This window comes from Erithacus rubecula (genome assembly GCF_903797595.1).
Source record: "Erithacus rubecula genome assembly, chromosome: 8".
Classification (NCBI taxonomy): domain Eukaryota; kingdom Metazoa; phylum Chordata; class Aves; order Passeriformes; family Muscicapidae; genus Erithacus; species Erithacus rubecula.
Genome location: NC_136659.1, coordinates 29870402 through 29891778, shown reverse-complemented (window position 1 = coordinate 29891778; position 21377 = coordinate 29870402). Strand labels below are relative to the sequence as shown.

Below are 21377 nucleotides of genomic sequence, written 5' to 3'. Positions count from 1 at the left end.
TTAACAGCAGACTTTAGGAGAAGGTTAGAAATGATGAAGTGGAGATGCAGTCCAGGATGAGCCCTATGGTGCAGGAAGGGTGGGGAGCTCCTGGTGACACTGGTGGCTCTGGCAGTGCCATCCCAGGACAGGATGCAGCTGCATAAGGAGGGTCTTTACAGTGGGAAGAGGAAGGCACAGAATGACCCATCCACAGCCTGGAGTGTGCCTTTGGAGTGCCCTGGGATGTGCAGATTGGTGCTGCAACCCCACCCCAGCTTGGGGAGCCAGGAGGGGACAATGAGATTCCCTCAGAAATGCATTCCAGCCCAAGTTAAAACTTTAGTGTACACCTACAATAGCTGCAACTTGTTGTACAGGATGATAAATGTTCTATGGACATGTTCCAACAGGCAACACCAGAGAATCAGGATAGTTGGAAATAAGTTTTTTTTTTTCTTGTTTTTTTTTTTTTTTTTTTTTTTTTTTGCTGTTCTGAGATGTATTATATGAGTAGTAGGCCAGCCAGAAGTGACAAATCCACTAATGCATTTGTGGTGATTTTATGTTGAGATGCTTCAGGTTAGATACCATTAAAAAAAATATATATGTTTTTGGCTACTAAGGTTCATATAAATGGGTTTGTTCATGGAAGGTTTGCAAGGTTTTTCCTTTTAAATGTTACTTTAAATTGCTTGGTTTGTGTGGGAATGAAAAATTTTGTTACTTCCACTTGAATCAGATGACTTTTAATAACCTTTAATTGCTACTCTATTTATACTGACTTGAATTGTAAGGATGAGATTAAAATAACTTCCTATAATGACAGAAGGTAGCTTAACATTTATAAGGCCTCAGTCACTCTGCCTTATGAAGAAAATGCATTTGATCCTTTTGATTTATTTTTTTTTTTTTTTAGAAAACTTTGATGTGATGTAGTTTGGTTTGGCTGATTCATTTTGGTTCTTGTATTTCTTATGGAGAAATCACCATGATAAATGGATATTTTATGGATTTGATGAATGGTTACTTCCACATAATTACTGGGCAATAGTTTCAATGAAAGATGCTGGGAAATGGAACTTTTCACTTCAGATAACCATCCACCCTGTCTGGCAAGAAAAATGGATCTCTATTTTCAACATATTACTGTGGATCAAGGCCCATGAAGGGAGGGCACCTTTTTGTAGGTTGTGAAGGATAGGATGGATTTGAAAAAGTGCCTGTCTAAATGGAGTTGTGATGAAATTCTGAGGAGAAAAACATGTACAGACAATGTTGGGAAACCAGATTATTAAGAAAGCTGATTTTAATACATATCCATCAGGGAAATGATTAGTTTTTATCAAAGGGACCCAAATAAATTAGTTCATTTTTGATTCTATATGTCAGGACCATTTCAGGAAATGTTAATAAGGATTAATTCTGGAAGAATAAAATTAATATTTCTGTCTTAGATTAGTTTAAAAATAGTCATCTATGATTTTATTAAGTGCCATGTTTCTAATTTACAGTTTTTTTCAGAAAAGACTTGTGTCAATTGGTTATTATTTTGCATAAAAACCAGGAAAAATCAGGTAACAGCTTTACCAGTGTTTACCTCTTGTTATAAATCCTGTTAAAATCATAAGGAAATTAGCTTTTGCCAAGTTTAGAGAAGTGTTCTGTTCTAAAGAATAGTGACAAGGCTCACAAGAGTTGATGTTCACCTCTCCCATGTTAAAGATCATTAGAAAAGATGTATGAGAATTGCTCAGTTTGGACAAAAGTGTTTCTTTTCAAATGCTATCTCGTGGCTAAAGATATGGCAATGCTGTGTAATATTAAAAAAAAAGGGAAAGTGTATTAATTTGTCAATTTGTGAGGACAGAGAGCAATGCTGTTGGAGCTCCACCAGTTTTGTTATGGTTAATGAGAAGGGGCTGCCAGTGTCTTGGATGTATGTAGTAATTTCCACATAGTTATTAATTTTAAACCACTTCTACATTTAACTGCAGCTTAAAAAGTAATAACTTTTTTCTTTAAGCTTTCAGCTTGTTTTTTCAAAGCCTATTTAGAACAAATCCAAATGAATGAATCCCACTACTTTAATTTTCCAACTATGTGAGGGGAGGGAATATTTCCTCTTTTCAATTACCCCTTTCATTCTTTTAAGAATTGGATGTAAAAAAGTTCCAGAAAATCACCTATCCTTGATGTTATTCTACTTGCTTAAAGGACCACCCGTTCTGTGGAATATACCTATATATGTGCAGAGAGAGCCAAGGGGTGAAATTAAGATTTTACATGAAAATGACTTTTTAAGTGTTTTTCTTTATGACTGGTATTTAGAAACATAAAAATTACCTTTACTCATAAATTCTTCTGCCTGGTGTGAAAGTTTTATGCACATGAAGAAAGAAGTTTTGACTGTGGTGGTTCAGTGAGCTGCAGCTGCCACAGGGGAATGGAGTGGAATGGAACTGGTTGGATCAGCAGCTCTTCTGCCATGCACTAAATCTTCACTAAGGACTTGCAAGTAAATATTTGTGCTTTAAAAATACCCAACTGCAAGCAGTTAGTGATTTGTACCATGGGAGAACTTAGTTTTCAGCAATAGGTGGTCAAGAGAAAGGCATGAGGAGGATAACTATTGTCATTATTTTTATCTGGCAGTCTCCAGGGTGAGATCATTGAGCAATTATTTCCACGAGCAGTGACACCACAGGGGCCTGTTCTCCTGGGACTCCTTACCCTGAGGATGAGTGTCTCTCTTGATTTCCTCATCAGTGGTGAACAGAAATCCCAGGATGCAGCTTTTCAGCAGTAGCATTTCTGCTTGTCCCTCCTGCAGAACGTGGGAGATGTGAGTCAGCCAAATCTGGCAACAAATGAGCCCCAAACATGTTTGGGTAAGAACAGACTGACTGATGGACATCACAGGTACTGTGTTCACATGTAGAAGCTAAGCCTGATTTATCAAGCTTCTGTACTTTTATTTTAAGCATAGATGAAACAAAGTACTTCACACTGAAGTGTTGAAAAGGTATTATCTTATGGTGTGATGTTTCAGTAAATTGAAATTTATTTCTATTACAGGAGGAAAAAAATCAATGATAAGCCATGATATCTGTGCTACAGATGAAGCTTAAGGTTATAATACCAATGTGAAATTATAAAAAAATCCCTTGTCATGTAGCAATAATTATCTTATTAATTAATCTTCAGTTTGAATAAAATGATATAATTTTAACCTTATGATAATATAAAGTACATATTAAGTTGAGTGGATTTGTTTAAAAATATAACAATTACATGAAAAGGAGAAAAAAATCCCATAACTTCTATTATATTCTTTATAGAGTATGAACTGAGATAAATTGCAGTTGCAGAATTTGTTCTTATGTGTTTTGATGAAAAAGGGGAAGAGAGTTTTTCAGCTTGAAGCTCTTTGTGTCTCTTTGTGATGAATGACAAAGGTGCTGGAACTCAGTTTGAATGGAAACTGAGTGACTAATCATCTGAAATTTCCATTGCTATTAATTTATATTTTTTGCAGGAATTCCATTGTGTAGGGCTTCTGTTTTCTGGGGGAGTGTAATGGTGAATTATTTTACTCAATAAGTGTGAGTTACTCTCATGTTCTGTGGATTCTGAGGAAATGAAGCTGTGATGAAGAAAGAAATGGCTTTAGTGATGATATGATCAGGATTGTGCTTGCTGCATACTGAGGAGCATGTTTTCTGCAGCCCTTGTGGGAGATGTAAGAGTGGGATTTAAGGGTTGACAATTCTGCATGTTTTCAAATACAAATTAACATTACTGTCCTCACACCTCAGTGTTGCTTTTTCAAGTCCACACAACCCAGTTCAGCACAATTTTATATGAAAATATGATGCTGCAGGTGTGCCTTGGGGGTTATTCTGCATCACAGTCTCAATTTTCTGTTTATTGATGGAAGAGCTGCTGATCCTGTCAGGGTTCTGTGCACTGGCATCCTTCTCCCACTAGGGTGTACAAACAGCCTGTGCAACTCCAGGCAATGGCAGAGAGGATTTTAATTCTGCATACACTTCACTAGTAACAAGCCAGCCCAAATTAATCACTTTTCTCTGAAATAAGCAAGCAGGTGGAAAGATGTTGATTTCTGAGGCAGAAATTGCTTAGGAAAAAAAAAAACAAACCAAAAAACCTCTAGAAAGCATTACATTTCAGAGTAAATTAAAAGCATATATTTCAGTCTCCACAGCCCCTGGAAACTTGATGTATTGTAAATGTTACCATGCATTTCAAATCTCTTGAAAGCTGCCATCTATTATAATGAGATTAAAAGGCTGAGAGCCTCATTCAAGTAAATCTCATACAAATCTGAGTGGATCCCTTAAACATGTTGAGTAGGATTCTTAAAAGGTAGATATCTAGCCATATGTATAGGAGTACATCATTATTCCCCTACCTGAGTTCACCTGAATATTTTAATGATAAATAGGATTGGAACTAGAGCTAGAATGTGTAACAGCAAAGTCCTCACAAGTGATGACTGATTTGGTGACCTGAATTTCTATTTCCCCAGCTGAAGTTCCATTTAAAGACTTAGTTCCAGAGGATCCTTATTGTAGAGTTTGATGGGTACCTGAGCACATGGTGGTGAGATGGTAACTGGCTGGTGCTGTGCTCCTACATCCTTTATGCAGGGAGACTCTGCTCCTGGCACTCTGCTCTGCTGAGCAGCCTGGAAACTTTACTGGGAGCTTCTGCTGGGAAAACTGCTGTACTGTGCCCAGGTTCTGATTCTTGCTCTGTACCAGAGGTGTGACTGCCTTTGGCAGGGATACTGAGATGTGTGCTGTGTGATACTCACAAGGAGTGGTGGGGAATATGTGCCCTGAGCTGGTGGGAAAGTGCTGTGGGAGCAGGAGGAAAGGGAAGGCAGCTGCTGTTGCTCTGTTCAGCCTTCTCAGGCCACTTGCCTGCTTGAGTTGAGAAGATATTTTTATGCAGAAGATCTATATTTTCTGTGTCCTGTGCCCGACCTACGGTGTTGTTCCTGATGTTTTATGCCTCTTAACTGAGAACTTTAATGGTTTAAGGTTATCAGTCTTTCCTGATATATGGTTTAGTTTAGTACATTCAAATTCAACACCAGTGTGTGGCCTAAACACTTGAAAGCTATTTAGGAGCAAGAAAACTGAAATATAGCACATCTGCTTTTCTGTCCGAAGTTTTGTAATTAGTGATATGAAGACACTTGAACATTAAGGTCAGTCTCTATGATTTGAGGAGGAGCAGGAGTTTAGAAAGCAGTGAAATAGGGTTGGTTGCAGTTTCTGGAATTCATTATCAGCTTGTTATTTTAAGCTGATAACTTATATTGCAGCTGAAAAATGAACTTAAGGATATGCAAAAGGCATAAATAAAAATGTGGGGGCTGCCAGTTTGCACTCTTATGTCCCAACTGAAAAGAAAAGCTTGCACTTAAGAGCAGAGCTGTGAACTTACTTAAGGCAGCACTGGAATAAAACAAATAATGTGATGGAGAGGTTGGGAGAGAGGTGAAGTACACATTTTCAAACTAAAGTTTTTCTTGTCTTGGGATTTTGTGCACCTTCCCTTGTGTCCCAGTCTTGCCAATTCCTCTTCAGGGACACTGCTTTTTATTGCTGCTGTGAAACAGGTTCTTCCAGAAATCAAGGACAGCCTAATTAAAAGCAACACACACTACTTCATTTTATGTTGGAAAATTATCTGTTCAGTTTTCTACCTGAAGACAGGCTCACAGTGTCATGGCTCCTCTTCTGGCTCTCCCCATCACTGCTGGGGAGGGCTGGTGGCCTCTGTCCAAGGCAGGAGAAAGAGATGTGATGTTGGGAAGGATTGAAGGAAATAAGAATCTGAAGGGGAGAGGCACACACCACGAGTTTGTTCAGCTAATTTGAACACCACCATTTTTCCAAGGGAATAGGGAAGATGCAATCAATTGACTGTTAATTTAATTATACACGCTTGGAGTGTTAATATTCTTAGTTTACTTTCTCATCTACAAAACAAATACAGTTTATTATTAAATTACCACTGAAGATTAAGGCAGCTGTCTGCTGTGCTCTCTACTTGGGAATGCATGACTGCATGTATGATAATGTGATTTTCAAGAAGAATGCAGTAAATATGCAAATTCTTCTGCTTTTTTTTTTTTTCCTCATTTCTTAACTTTTGAGATTTGACTGTGTTAAATGTGTCAAAGTATTTTACTTTTGATCAATGCTTTTCTTCTGTGACTGTCACAGTTGGCATTCCTGGCTGATTGCAGATACAGTTCTGCACCACTGTCCAGCCCTGCTTTGCTTCATACAGAGCTCAGACTCTTGGGGGAAAAGACCCTCTGCCTCTTCTGTATTTGGGAATTATTCAACAGAGCAGGGTCTCTGGGTGAATAAAGGAACCTTCTCCTTTCCCAGGGTTTTTTTTCATCCTTAACTGCATGCTCTGGGCACTGATCAAGTGGGTGAGAAGAGACTGAGCACTCACTTTTGGAAGAAAGTGTAGTCCAGACATGCTGGCTGAGCTTGCTTGTGCACTCATTTAGCCACAGCAACCAGAATTTAAGTCTGGGCTTGTATCTCTGGGAGGTATTTTTAGGTTATGTTTATGTAGTGATTTTTACTCCCCTACCCCTTGTTGACTTTTATTCAGAGACTTTTTTCTTAATTAAGAAATTTTCCTGATAATGCTTTCCAGATGTGGCTTCCTAGTGCTTTTCTTTGATTGTGTTCAACAGAGTTTTCTGATCCTGCTTCTCAGGTGTGGTCTTCTAATTGCTTTTCCCTAATCACAAAATTTGCATTCAGCTGTAATTTTGCTTGACTAAGTCATGTTCACATTTTTGGTTTAATTTCTTTACTATTCATTTTAAACTGCCACAATTCATTAAAATAAAAACATGGGAAAGTACTTTGGGAGTGTAGTGCAAGACTGGGAGTAAACAGAACCCATGAGAAACAGTGATTAAAATCCCTGCATTTGACCAGCCCATATCCATGGGCACAGCAGAGCCTGAATTGATCTGCTCAAATTTCAAGAAGGCCCTTCCAGAAGAAATCTTTACAGTTTTTGTTGCATAATTGTTCCTGTGTTACATTGTTTTGTACTGAGAGTGACCACAGATTGTATTGCTCTGTAATTGTAGTAAAACTTATTGAAAAGACGTTTTGGCTTCAGTGTTGCCCCTCGGTGCCAGCTGGATGATCTTGTGGATTTATTTGTGTGGTAAGCACTTTGTCCTGGTGTTCTTTAATTTGTGCTCTGAGCTGTTGCAATATAGGTCTGCTTTTATATCAGTATCTCAAAGGATCATATTCTTTAATTCAGTAGAGAAAAGGCTTAATAAACTCCCAGTGATCAGACTTTAATTGAATTTGCTCAATTAGAAAAAAGCATTAAATGAATTGGATAAAAAAAAAAAAGAAATATAATACTGAAAAATTAGGCTTTCAGAAATAAGTTTTAAATTGTACACCAAAGAACATTTTTATCATCTCTCCATTATTAATTAAAGAGGAAATCAGATTTAAATGGGTTGCAGAATAATCTGACTGAGCTGCCTGCTGCTATTGGCTCATGCCTACAGGATGGGAGCAGCAGGGACAGACAACAGGTGGGTCCAGAGTGTGTATGGCCTGTCTTGAACTGCACTGGTTGAACTGAAGTTATTCTTGATACCTTTGCCTTTATACAAAGTGCCCTTTTCTTACACTCCCACCTTTACAATAAATACTGGGAATACACTGGCTGGGTTATACTGGATAGACTCTTACGAATTTACAAAGTTCTCTCTTAATATGTGTGCACAAAATAGTCACAAAATGCAGGGTTTGATTAATTTTTTATTATTATTGGTTTAAAATGTTTTTAATAGTATTGCCTAATTGATGTATTAGTTGCATTTGTGGGGTGCTAATTTAATTGGAGGAAAAAAATAAATGCAATAGAGTACTTCTGCTTTTCTTGTCAATATAGAAGAGATGCCCAGAACAGGTGATGTTCAAAAATGTTACATGACTGAGAATTAGGTCTAATTTTATTGATGGAAATATTGATTTTGATGCATGTTTAGACATGGTTGTATGTATATAGGTAAAACTGAACGGGTAATAAAAGAATCTCTTACAATAACTCAAGTAACTTGACAAATCAGCATGCTGTAGTTAGAAATGGTTGTAAATGGGCACACTGTGTCTCTGAGGTTTGTCCCTGACTGCCTTGGCTCATATTGTTCCTAAACCTCTTGTCAACATAAAGACATAAGGAAATGTAGGAGTAACTCTACCTCTTAGTATTTTCTTCTACCATCCCAACAAACTCTTTGTGCCTGTGCCTAATTTAATAACAGTGGTCACTGTTAGTGAGTGCTTTTAATAAAGATATGGCATAAAAGAATCTGAATAAAAGAGACCCAGACAAATCAGAATTTGCTTCAGTGATAATCCCGAATAACTATTCCTCTGGCAGCTGTACAATAATTTAGTTAGATTAGCCCCATGTAAATGCTGAGGTTTTCTGGGGTTTCACAGTAAAGGAGACTTCATCTCCTCAAGATTTAATCTGAGATCTGTGTGAATGCTATAATTTTGAAGGTTGTATCAGTACCAGTAGTTTTCTGGTTACTATAAGTGGTCAGGTCTTTCTTGAGGTTTGCATGTTTATATAAATGTATGAGTTCTCCAAATACTGTTTGGTGATCATAATTTTTTTATTTTTTTTAGAGAAATTGCATTTAAATCTAAAGTTGTGGTACAAAATTGCTGAAAGTAAAATCTTTGTTTTAATTTGGCTGGAAACAAGCCTGATTTCTATGAAATGCTCATGTTGGATGGTTCTCAACTGAAACACATCTGTGGCATCAAGTTTTGGGGTCAGAATGTGGCACTGGCTGCCTGGAGCCTCCTCTCACTGAAGATGCTGGAGGCAGAAACAGCCCAGGGCTGCTGCTTTTCAAAACCTGTCAAACTTTGGGCTTCCCATGGTCCATGCTGTGCCTTGGAGTGCCATACAAAGATTTCTGAGCTCTTTAGTGACCCAGCTTTGGAGCTGAAATCAGGCAGAGCAAAGCAGTGGCTGAGCTGCTGGATCCTGCAGGGAGGTGCGATAATTACCCTGAGTGTAATAGTGAGAAAATCCAGTTGCAGCTCCAGGTCCTGAACTGAGAACAGCACAGTGCTGCACTGGTGGTGCTGCCATAAGTCTGAACTCCTGCTTTGCCTTGGTCTATTATATCTCTTAAATTCCCCTTTTATTATTTTCTGTTTGAAGATGACCTGAGGTTTTAGTACTTGCTGTCTTCTAATGCCTGGGGAATTTGTCTGCCAAAAGAAAAAGCAGCATTAAAATAAAACACAGTTGTAGCTGCTTCACTGTTCTCTGGACTAGGAAATGCTAAATATGAAACCAAAACCCAACCAGTTCTCTTTAACAATTAAATATATTTTTTTTCTAAGAAATATATTCTGTATATTTTAACAATAACTTTTGGAGTATTTAATTTTAATGCTAACTGTAACTGTGATTTGTAATGTCTCCTGGTGCAATTTTTCTCTGTTAATAACTATTCATTACAGCCAGCTACTATGTGAAGTATATTATGACATGAACTTCAAAATGTAATATACACAGAGGCATTTCAAGCTGCAGTAATTCTGGAGTCTCTGTATTTTGTTATCATAAGTTTACCATACTTTTAACAGTAAAATCTAATGGCTGCATAAAAAAATTCTGAGCATTGTAAAACCTTAATGGAAAGCAAATGAATTGCTGTTGATGAATTGAGGATAGCCAGTGAAACTCAATTTATGGTGAATTTGGAGGGGATTAAGTTGCTCTGGGTCACTTGTAAAGGAGTATTTAGTGAAAATCCAACTATTTAGGGGTGGCAAACAATTCATCTGCAGGGAGAAATGAGGCTATGAGGATTGTTGGTCTGTTTCTTGGCAAGTTGTTATTTACGTGGTAGTGATTTAGGGTTTATACCATTTGTTTTGTTTTATTTAGTTTATTTATTTAGTTTGGGGTTATTTCAGTGGAAACAAAAGGTGACAGGAGCTGTGAATGGATTTGAGCAGCAGTGCAGAGGGTGCCTGTGCAGGTTTGTAGCTTTGCTCAGCTACAGGTGTAAGTCTTGAGCTGATGATGGTGTGCCCTCAGTGCACACCCCTGCCAGTCTACCCAGAGCAAATATCCTGACTGAAACCCTTCTTACCTTCTGTTCTCTTACCAACCTCTGCATTGCTGAGGGTGGGGACAGGAAAGAAGATTGCACATTCTATATCTCTTTAAGTGTTGCTGAAGTTGCTTTAAGTGATCTTTGATTTTTCTCCCATATGTTGTCCCTGGCAGGTTCTTGTTCTCCTCTCTTGCTTTGCAGCTGGAATCCCCACTGAAGCTGCTCCATGGCTCTTTGAGATGCATTTACCTTCTGGTTAATTTTTCCTTGTTTTCTTTTTCCTTCAGATGCCCATTTTCCTACCACCTGTGGCACAAGCACTTACTTCTGTCACCTGACAAATTCCTTGCAAGGGGAGGCAGAATTGTCTTTCCCTTCCTTACACACTGTCAATCTTTATCTTCTTCCCAGGTCTTTCACTTAATGTTTTTTCTTTGCAGATCTTGATTTTTCTTACACCTGCCCAAGGTTTCTTTCCTTATTGCCATGGTTTAATTCCTGTTTTCCTCAAGGAAGCTTTGTTTTAGTTTTTGTAATTTTTATTAAATAAATAAATTCAATTACAACAAAAATGCAAGCTTTGCCACCCAATCCATGGTAAATGTAGTTTCCTGGCTAAAGCAAAAGTCTGTTTTAAAGTTATTAAAGTTCTATAATGAGCTAGCTTTCTAAGCTCACCGATAAAAGTACAATATTCTGTGGCTCAATGTAATAATTCAGTGAAATTAACCAAGTAAGTGGTCAATGAAGCAAATGATTAAAAAGCAGAAGATTAAAAAATGAAGATTAAGAAGCAAAAAAATTGTGTTTTCTATTACTGTACATTTTGTAGGTCATAATTAAAGTCCACCACATAAAGAGTAAAAAACACCCTCATAAAATGTATGAAATTATGTAGGGGTACTTACATCTTTGCCTGCTGTGTCAGTGTATGTGTTGCTAATTTTAAAAGGCTTAAAATAATTACAAGAGAATTTGTAAACAAAGAAAAAAGGGCATAAACTTTTAAATGGTCTTAGGCAGCAATTCCAGCTTTTCTGCCTTTCTACTGGTTTGTTGTGTTTGGGTTTTGGTGATTTTTTTTCTCCTATATCTGGAAATGCTAATTGATTATCTTGTGCATTAAACAGATATTTATAGGGAGGTTCACAGACCTTATTTAAGCACTTTAAGGCCATGTTCATCCCTGATATTTTCAAACTCTGCAGCACTCATGGCTGTGTGAATAGAGCAGCTGCTGAAGGGAAGGAAGTCAGAGATCCTGCCAGAGGGGGGATGGCAGTGGAGATTTTGGAAGTCAGCAGGAGCTGTAACTTGACAGCCTGGCCTATGTCTTTTGAAATGTGGTGGTGCTAGATATTGTTGTTGCTCAGAAAAGTCATTTTGACTTCCAGTGTTGGTGGTGATTAACCTAGAATCTCTCAGATGGGCATCAGTGGCACTTTTTGACTGTGCTACATTTGACCTCATGCAGAGACACTGCTGCAGGCTTGGGTTTTTACATCATGTTTTGGTATTGCCTCTTTCCAGTGACACCTGTGTCTGGGTATTTGCTGGAATACCCCTAATTTTATGTTCATTGCACCAGGAGAGTTTTTTAACTCTGTGCATAAAATAATGGTCTGGCTTGTCAGTGTCAGGCTTCCTCAATTCCTGCTGGTGTCAGTGGAAACCATTTGAGTTTAACAGAGCTGAATTTCAACCCATTAACTGTGAACATGTAAACAATTGTCCTCAGGCAGTTGGGTGTAAATGTAATGGTTTCAGTCATGTAACACTAATTTTGTAACCAATTGGAGACTATTACTCAATAATTTTGGCATTATTAATTTATTTTAATGAATATTTACCAGTATTTCCACACTATAAGTATTAGGGAGTCTTTGAAAGTCTTAAAGTATTCAGCTTTCATAATTATGTGGGTTTTTTGCCATTACTTTTAATATCCCAACTTGGGGACTTCAATTGAATCAAATTATGTTTCAATTGAAAATGAGATATTCCTCAGACCAAAGCTATACATCAGGGCTCATTACTAAAGCAGCTCATTATTTTTAATTACATCTGATTCTGCAGAGAACAAGGCATAAATCCATCGATGCTGAGAAGCTCAAAGTTTGGTAGCCAGCAGCATATGACTACCAGCCTGAATTGGGCAACAAAGATTAGGAGGGTTAAAAAACCCAACCACTTAGGATTCTAACTCATCCCCACAGGTGAGTGAGTCTGCAAAAGAATTTTCTAATTCTTTTTTGTTGGTGTCGACTTTGGGCTGGGATAGTAGTGTATTCCTTTTGTGGTTTATATTTAGTTTTTTAAGTTGCCTGTTTTAGAAAAGGAACAGCAAGCAAAATTCACAACAGAACATAATTTTCCAAGCAAGTTCTACTTTGAGGAAGGAGGTTACAGCATTTTCCTGCCAATCTCAGCGCCTGCTGGGAGTGTTACAATGTGTGTTCTGTTCCCTAACACAGCATTTTTGTGTTGGGGCTTTGAATTAGCTCAAAAATGTGCAAAATTGTGTTACCTGACAAGTGCCTGGGGAGGGTACAAATTAGCAATGCCCCAGGTAAACATGGTGTTAGTGCAGCACAGAGCAGGTATTTATTTGTGTGCTCCTGGCAGGAGCTCGGTGCTGTTCTGAATCTGCTGGGGATCCCCTGTGAGCTCTGTGCTGGGAGGAAGTCTGTGATTGCATCTCTGCTCCTGGATTTCCATTAATGCATTGTTAAACAGCAACAGGTGTTATTAAACAATGAGGAAATAGTCAGAAAATGTGCTTACCTTACTAGTCTGATCAGCCTTTTTGTGTCTTCTTGGATGCACAAGGTATTTAGTTCAAAATTGGTATTTTCCACTAAATTTATTAGAGAATTTTAGCTTAATTCTTAGTGCTAGGGTCATAAAATTGATGGTGTAGCATTTCTGCCTTTGATGCTCCAGCCTTATTCAGTGTTTTATTAAAAGTTGGCTGTAGAATAGAGAATGCACTTAGTAAATTTGGAGGTAGAGTTTGAATTGGATTTTCGTATGTTGGAAGAATCTCCTGAAACATCAGAGTATAAAATAACCTTGATAAAACAGTGATATGGTCTAAAATCATCAAGATCTGGAAAGGTGGAGCTAAATGCCCCCATAGAAGACAGGAAGAACTTGATAGAAAACAACAGAGTGGACATTCATGAAAGTGTGAGCAGAAAATAAACTACATACATGTCAATAATGATAATCAGAAAATGAGGCCTGATACTGGCCAAGGTCTTTCCAAAAACGACAAAGCTTCTCCATGTTTGGGTAGAAGTTTTGTGTACTTTTCAATGAAATTGGCACAAAGACTTGTGCCTCTCACTTCTGCTGTCTCTTCTTTTATGTGTCATTTTGAGTTACTGAAATCGGTAACTGAAACAAAAACAGAAAAGAGCTTTTGTTACTGCTGTGAGTGGACTGTCTCTGAAACATGACTCGTCCCCCTGCTTTTGTGGTTGATAAAGCAAAACACACATGTGCAATGCACTCAGAATTCTATTTTTCCCATTTTGATAGGGTTTTCTGTTGCAGAGATGTTCATGCACTGTGTGAGCATTCCAAAATCAGAGTTAATCTTACAATACAGAGAACTGCAACTCTGGAACCACAGTGTTAAACTTATGTGAAGGGCAGCATAACATTTGTATGAGATTTCAAGTGCTCCTGAGGCACTGAGCTGAAAACTCACCTAATCCACCAAAATCTTGCTTTAGTGTTACTGAAGTTGATGTAATTATCACTGTTATTATTATTATTATTATTTCTTGCCATCTGCAACTTCAGGCATCAGTTTAGGCTAGGAAGTGTGCTGGTATCTCATTGAAAAGACTAAAACCCTCATTACATTGGCTGCAGTGTCTGTCAGTGCAGTTTTGTGATTTGCTCTTTGTGACTGGAATTAATTACTGGCTGCTGGTAATGCAATGTTTGATGTCACATACATGAAATTTTTATGCAAATACCTCAAAGCAGGTAAAAAACAACAGGAGAACTTCACTGGAGTGTTTTTACATACAAAGGAGTCAGGTTTATTTCCTACCTCACAGATATGCTTTCACTTTCTTTGAACTTCAAGTGCCTTTGTTCTGTGTTTTAAGCTCATGATAAAAACCTCCTACCTTATTAATTTCTCTCCTTATGCAATAGCAGAGCATTTCTGCAACATGTAATCTTCTCTTTAAGTGATTCCTTCTCAATCTAGAGCTGAATGAACACAATTTTCATTCTGTTGAAAAGTTTCTTTCAAGCTTATTTCCAAATGAGAGCATGTCAGAACTGGAATTGATCAGCAGTGATGCTGTCTATTCAAGTCAGAAGCAATTATCAGTAGACTCAAAAGATAAAGGTATCTGTGGAATAAAGACAGCTGATAATGAGCCTGAAATTACATTTAAAAGGTGTATTTCATGCAGTGTTTTATATCCTATAATGCCTCTGTAACAACATCCAGTGATGTAGAATTTCTGTTCTCTAGAATTCTTGGTATCTTGGGTTCACTCCTTGAAAATCAACCTCTAACCCTGAAAACGTTGTTTCTTGAGCAGGGCAATACTGAAGTCTGCCTAACACACTTCTCAAAACCTGTAAATGTGTTAAAACAGAAGGCAGACTTAACAAAACTTTTTAAAAAGTTTTTTAGCAAAAACTAATCTTTTCTGTCTCAGTTTAGTTATATTTGTTTAGTTCTGTGTAGATACAGGTTGTATGAGTCTTGAGGAATGCTGTAAAACTGCAATGAGAATTGGCTCTAATTAACACTCTCATGAGATATCTGTGCTTTGATTAGGATGGCAATCAAATACCTGAAATTTTACACATTTGCCTTAAGAATCATTTAAGAAGTAAAAAAAGTAGAAAATTCAGCCTTATTTGAATATGAACCTCAAAGCCTCATAACTGTGGTCCCCCTTCCATGAGGGGGGAGTGAGAAAAAGTAATTGAGTGAGGAAATATTTGAAAAATTTCCAATCAATTTAAGAAAATGTCACAGAAAGGAAGCAATAAAGTTTGTAAAGCATTTTCACAATCTTCTATGAAAAATGTAGAAGGAGGTTTTTTATAGGCAATTCATAGATTTGAAAGGTAGTTTTTGTTTCATTGAAATGGAAGTCCTGGCTGGTGAAGTGGGACTCATGGAAGGAGTCAATGTTCAGGCCCTTGTGGTCTGAATGAATTCTGAGTATTAAGTGGGAAAAACTTACCAAAAAAACCAAACCAAAACCAGCAATAGGACAATGTGAGCTGTGATTTATTTGAATTAATAATACATTGCTAGAAGTACTTGCCTTTCTGTCTTTTGCATCTCTGTGGTGAAATTATTTCTCCTGGGGTCAGAAAGGGCTCATGTACATTGTATATTAAAGTCATGCAATACATGCATTTATTTGGAGAGGTGGTGCTTCATATTTAGTATAGTCTATAAATAGGCACTGAATAAATGAATGTTTGTGCAAGAACCTTAACAACATTTGTACCTGCCTGATTGCAAACTGGTGTATGAACAGTACTTGGAATAATTAACCTGAAATATTTTGCTGTCGTTTCTGTGCATGAATATGTAGATTATTTTTGCCATTTCTTTTCAGATCTAAGTGGACACTTCATCCTAAAATGAACAGATTTTTAGTTTTTAAATGTAATGGGAAGGGATTGATCATAAGTTATGCATGTACTGAAGTTTCATGAAAGACTATTTATATAGTCTGTGAATGACATTGCATTGACTTGAGTGGCCCTGCTCCAAATATTCCAAATATCTATGGATGTTAAAACCAAAGAATTGTAATGAAATGAGAACTGATATACTTAGTTGAATTTTCAGACTTAAAGTGGTATGGAAATATGGATTTCTGTTTAATGAAATAAATTGGTTCCTGTTGAGTGATAGCAGAAGGCTCCTTTTCTAATTCCTTGCAAATAACCTATAACATTTTTTAAACATGGACTTGATTAGAAAAGAAATGGATTGGCATTTGACTTTCAAATGCATAATTCATCAAACTATCAAATGAATATTAGGTAAAACTAAGCTTTGTATTTTGAAATTGCTTCTATATGCAAAAATCAGACCTATACAGCTGTGACTTAAAATGAAACAAGATTTCTGCTAACACAGGTGAACTAGCAAACTTCAGTGACAATGTTATACATAATGTACCTGATCTGCTTGAAAAATTTTAAGTTGTAGCAAGACAGGAAAAGGTTCCTAAATTAGCTCATTAAAGGTGATTTTCTGAATATGTTCATTAGGTGAAATGTATAAAATGGTTATTAATTAACATAAATGGCATTAATTCATATTAGAGATTTTTATTCAATAATTATATTAAAAATAATGCATTTAAATTTTTAATGCCAAGTTCTGATTTTACATATGCAACAATTCTGAAAACTTCATACTTTTCATATCAGTTTTTCTTGTTTTGTACTATGATTCAGCTTCCTTCAGAAATTCTTTCAAATATATTTTGACAGCTCAGAAGTGGGTTCAGTCTGGGGGAAATAATTATAATTGGTTCATTCTTTTTAGGCTGATTTTGCCTTTTCTTTGTGTAAGTGTGATCCATATTGTTCAGTTTTAGTGAGTCCACTGATCTCTGTAGGAGTGAGCTGTGGGAGGAGAGCATTGACCCAGTGCTTCTCCCAGCACATCCCACTGGCTGCAGCTCCTTCAGGGGGCTGGAAATCCTGAATAATCACTTGAATTGATCACTTTTGTTGATGGGTTGCTGACAAAAAGGAAGATCTTGGTGTTGTGTAAATGTATACTAAAAATTAACAAAAAATGCAATTTCCAATAATGGTGAATTCAGCAAACTAGAGATTCCTAAGCACCTTATGGAATCTTCTTGCTCTGTTTTTGTACTATTATTCTCCAAATAGAACTTAATAGGTGCTAAGCAAATGGTGTAGTTGAGGTGGTAAGAGACAAGACTCAAGACAAATAATTGCAAATATGCAATTCTGTGCATTTTTGAGGAAGACAGTTCCATTGTTGTTGAGAATAAAATGCACTTTTTGAGCAGAGTTTTTGGAAATAAGTATGCTGGTTTTTTAGCTGTGCTGTTTGATGTTTCTTGGGAAAGAAATGCATTTAGCTGTGTAGTGGGAAAGGGGCTTTTTGCATTTGCTAGTAGATAATTTTAGCAGACCAAAGGAAAAGGAGCTAAATAAAAAATTGAGTAAAAGCAAATATTTTTCTTAAAGCAAAACTTGGAAAGAAATGCTGCTGTGCAAGTCATACTCTGAACTTCAACAATGCAGCTTGTCATGCAAAAAGCCTGATTTCCAGAGCCAGCTCATGACTGGCAGAGGGACAAGCTCCATGGAAAAATGTCAGAATTTGTGGTTAAGTTAGCAGTGACCTTGTGCTCTGCTGTGCCAAGTGTGCACTGCAACAGGCAATGCAGACAGGAACAAACCCTGATTAAAGCAGGTGCCCAAGTGGCACTTGGCCATGGAGAGCCAGAGGAAAAAGGGAGCTAATCATTATTGGATTAGAGTTTCTTAATGTAGTCTGTGGATTACTGCAGCTGTAAATATTCCTTGGGAGAGCCCTGCTGCCAGGGCCCCAGTGATGAATGGCTGCCCTTGGAGCTCTCCTCTGGGAGTGTTTAGGAACTGTGAAGGTAGAAATAGAATAAATAGAGCACACTCCCTCTCCCATAATTTGTCCTACCTTTGCACACTGAATTTTACATTGGTTTGGTTTTTATTTATTTTTTTTCAGTGGAAAAAATATAGAAGAGCCCAAATAACCCTCAGCCTTGCAGTATCCTATTCTTGCAGCTTCTTTTTGACTTATGTCTCATAGAGATTTGGAAGAAAAGTGGTACTGGGTCAAGGAGTCATAATTTTGCAAGCTCCTTCACCAGATCTGAGAACATCTGCATTTTCTGCTTTCCTCTCCCAACACTCTATCTATAGAGAAATGTTTACTTTCTGAATTAAATAAGTGCAGAGTTGTGAAGTTTCTGGACTGTTTTAATGAACTGTGTTGGCTAATAGGAACTGCCTAGATTCCTATGGACTCATGGATATTTAAATAATCTCCATTTGCTCAAAGTGGTAATGGTTGTAACATTTTAGAGTTAGAGGCAGCAGACATGCAGAAACTGCTTACATAAAAACTAAATTTGTTTTAAATAGCATACAAAAAGAAATAAAAATATATTTGTATAGATGCATGCTTGTATTTTTGTTTTCAGCCTAGCTACATTTAGTTCAAGATTACTGGAAAATAACTTGCAGACAAAGGGGAAATGTGAAACGCACATACTGACTGTAATTCCCACAGCAAGAATTCACTAAAGGGTGATTTACAGAGAGGTGCTATCTGGAATTTTGACAGCCTGGATTTAAACCTCCATCTATGTAAGACTTACTGCCTGCACTGCAGTTGCATGAAGGAACAAAGTATCAGCTGATTGCAGCTTGTTGACAAAGTAAGGGCTTTTCTAAAAACATCGAGGTATTTTCTAAATGTCAATCACAGTCCTTTCATTTTCTTTTTCCCTCCTGGTGAAATGTTCAATTAAAACTCAGATTCTGTGATAAATAGATATCTTAATTAAAGAGACGTGTGTTGCAAGGGACACCAAGGTTCAAGTCTTTGCAGCCCAGTAGGGACTGACTTTCTAAATGTAGTCCAAGCTGGAAAGAGGATACTTCCTCAGGCCAGTCACTAATTTCTTCATAATTCTCTCCAGAATTATGCTAAAAATGCTTCTCATTTCCAAGTTCAGAATGAAAACATGTCAAAACTTTGATTTTTTTATGTGAAGTAAAATTTTTGGCTTGTGGCAAACCTGCAGTATTATTATTTCCTGCAGTAAGTCCTGGTCCAGTCTCACTGATTTTAGTGGGGCAATCCTGTACACTTTGTATTTAGAGTGATTTAGGGAATCTAAACCCATATGAGCAGGTAATCAGGGATCTGCTCTAGGAGCAGCACTTAGTCCTTCTCAACTGCTGCCTCATGAAATATGGGAATGACCCAAAAGTGTTCTTGTGTGCACCTCAGTATTTCTGAGACTTGCTCAGCAGCTGTAGTACCATCCCTTGCCTGTTCCAGGGAGAACTTTGGAATTGTGCTGCACAGGGAGAGCTCACAGAGCCAAGAGGTTGCATCATATTGCCTGTGTTGTGGCTCTGTAATTTAACTGATGTACTGCAGGCTGTCAGATGACCCTGTAGCTCTCATATTCTCATTTTTCTTCCCTTGTACAACTGTTCATGATGTGTATGTGATTTAAATGCCTACTTCCTTCCTACAGCATCCTTTTTCCTAGCCTGCCCATTAAGTTGGGTGCCTGTGGTGGTTTTTCTCTTGTATGTGCTTTGCTGCCTTATCATACTCATATTTTTTTGTTCACCACCATAGACATAAAGTCTGGCCGTGTTTTCCTTTTTAGATATCCTTTAAAACTGTGTATTTTTAATCCAGAGATTTTGTGGATGCTCACCTCTTAAGGTCATAAGGATTGCTTATGAGGAAAAAAGAATCTAAAAATTCAAACAACCTAAACCCTCAAACTATGAAATGTCCTTTATTTTTAAATAGGAAAACTTCAGCTTCTGAAACTCTAAGGTTCCTTAATTTCCTACAGGCTATGAAATTTTCAAAGTAGAGTGATTACCATGTTCTGAGAAACAGTACCTGAGTACCTATTTCTGAGTATTATAAAGCACTGAAACTACTACAAGAATAAATTATCACCCACAGAAACATAAGAATGATTGGTTGATCTGCCTCTTAAATTGATTGCTGAAGCATTTTTCCTGCTATTCATTGTAACTTTTTCTGAATAGACACAAACTTGAAAAGGGAATGGGACATTGCAGTAAATATTGGAATTCATGCTTGGAGAGAGATTATTTAACCAGTCCATCTCACACAGAAAAAAGTTACTTTAACATTTGGCATCTGTAAGGAATTGGTTAACTAATATGATCAGCCTGGCAAATAATATCTACTCACATATCTGCAAAATATATCTGTACATATATATTTATGTATAGCATACAACTACACATTTTAAATTCAGGCAGCTATCACTAAATACTAAACTGATTTAAAAATTAAACTCCCAACCACCAAGCCCCTCCTCTGATGGGGGCAGCAGTAATCAGTGGTGTTGTTCTTGCAGGCTGACAGTAACATACTGGCTGTTTTATTTGCCCTGTAATATGTAATGAGCATTCCATTTGGAATATCAAACAACACGATGGATGAATGGGGCTGTATCGATTGAACCTCAGTACCAGTCAGGAATCATTTGGTTCCTCAAGCTTTTATGCCTTCAGAGCAGGAATTAAAAAATGGTTTAATTAGAATGTAGGGAACTATCCCCTTCAGTCAGCATCTGCTAGCCATGAAGGGATTCAAGCAGAAAGACTTGTTAAAGGAAGTAGGAAGTCATGAAAGACCACATGAAGTGGTGTTAATGTCTTTATCAGCTATTTTGAAAGTGGTTTACTTTTTTTTTTTTTTGGTTTTTTTTTTTTTTTTTGGTTTTCCACCTATAGTGTCTTCTACTTAACCTACTATTTTTCAATGAATGGCTATTTTCTTAAAGGATTGGACTTAAATTGTCAGTATTTCATTAAAACAAAAAAATTTGGAACATCTAGTAATAAAGGACTAGATAAATTTGTTCAAAAATAAACATCTTTTGTCAGTAATCTCCATGGCCAGCCTCTATCTAATTCTGTTTCTTCTACAAGTTAAAGCAAACCAAAGCAGAGCTGAATGCTTTAGAAGTTAATGAGATGTCCCCAGGGATGTGTCCTTTCTTCTTCTTGCTGCTGGCTTTTCCACAGGGCTTTTGACTAATTTATCAAACTTAACTTTCCCTAGGGTATGAGCATGCTAAGGAGAATAGGTGGGAATTAAGACTCGATGGAGAGCAGAAGGGCAACAGGTTATTTTGTTTTGTGCATTTTGGAGTCTCCTCAGCAGCTCCTGGTCCCAGAAGCTCAGCACAGTTGCCACTGCAGCTCCAGGGGCCAGCAAAAGGGAGAACCAGCAGGGCTTGGACAAAGATTGAATCAAGAAAATTAGTATCACTCCAGGATGATACTTGTCCATCTTCAATTCTGATGCTGGGGGGAAGATTGGAAAGGAGAAGAGAGGGATGTGTGCTCAAGTAATGAAATTTAAGATGAAGCACTAGTGATT

General features: G+C 37.3%; 1 protein-coding gene across 5 annotated transcripts in view; it reads left to right on the top strand.

Annotated features, from left to right (window-relative positions):
• The window catches only part of DPP10 (dipeptidyl peptidase like 10), a 445885-nt gene that overhangs the window by 74088 nt on the left and 350420 nt on the right, over window positions 1–21377 (top strand). The window contains exon 1 of one of the 5 annotated variants that reach the window (XM_079310526.1): window positions 12248–12387. The exons of the other annotated variants lie outside the window; for them this stretch is intronic. The gene's annotated coding sequence lies outside the window, so the exon portion shown is untranslated. Of the gene's footprint in view, window positions 1–12247; window positions 12388–21377 lie in introns of those variants that run through there. 5 annotated transcript variants of the gene reach the window in all.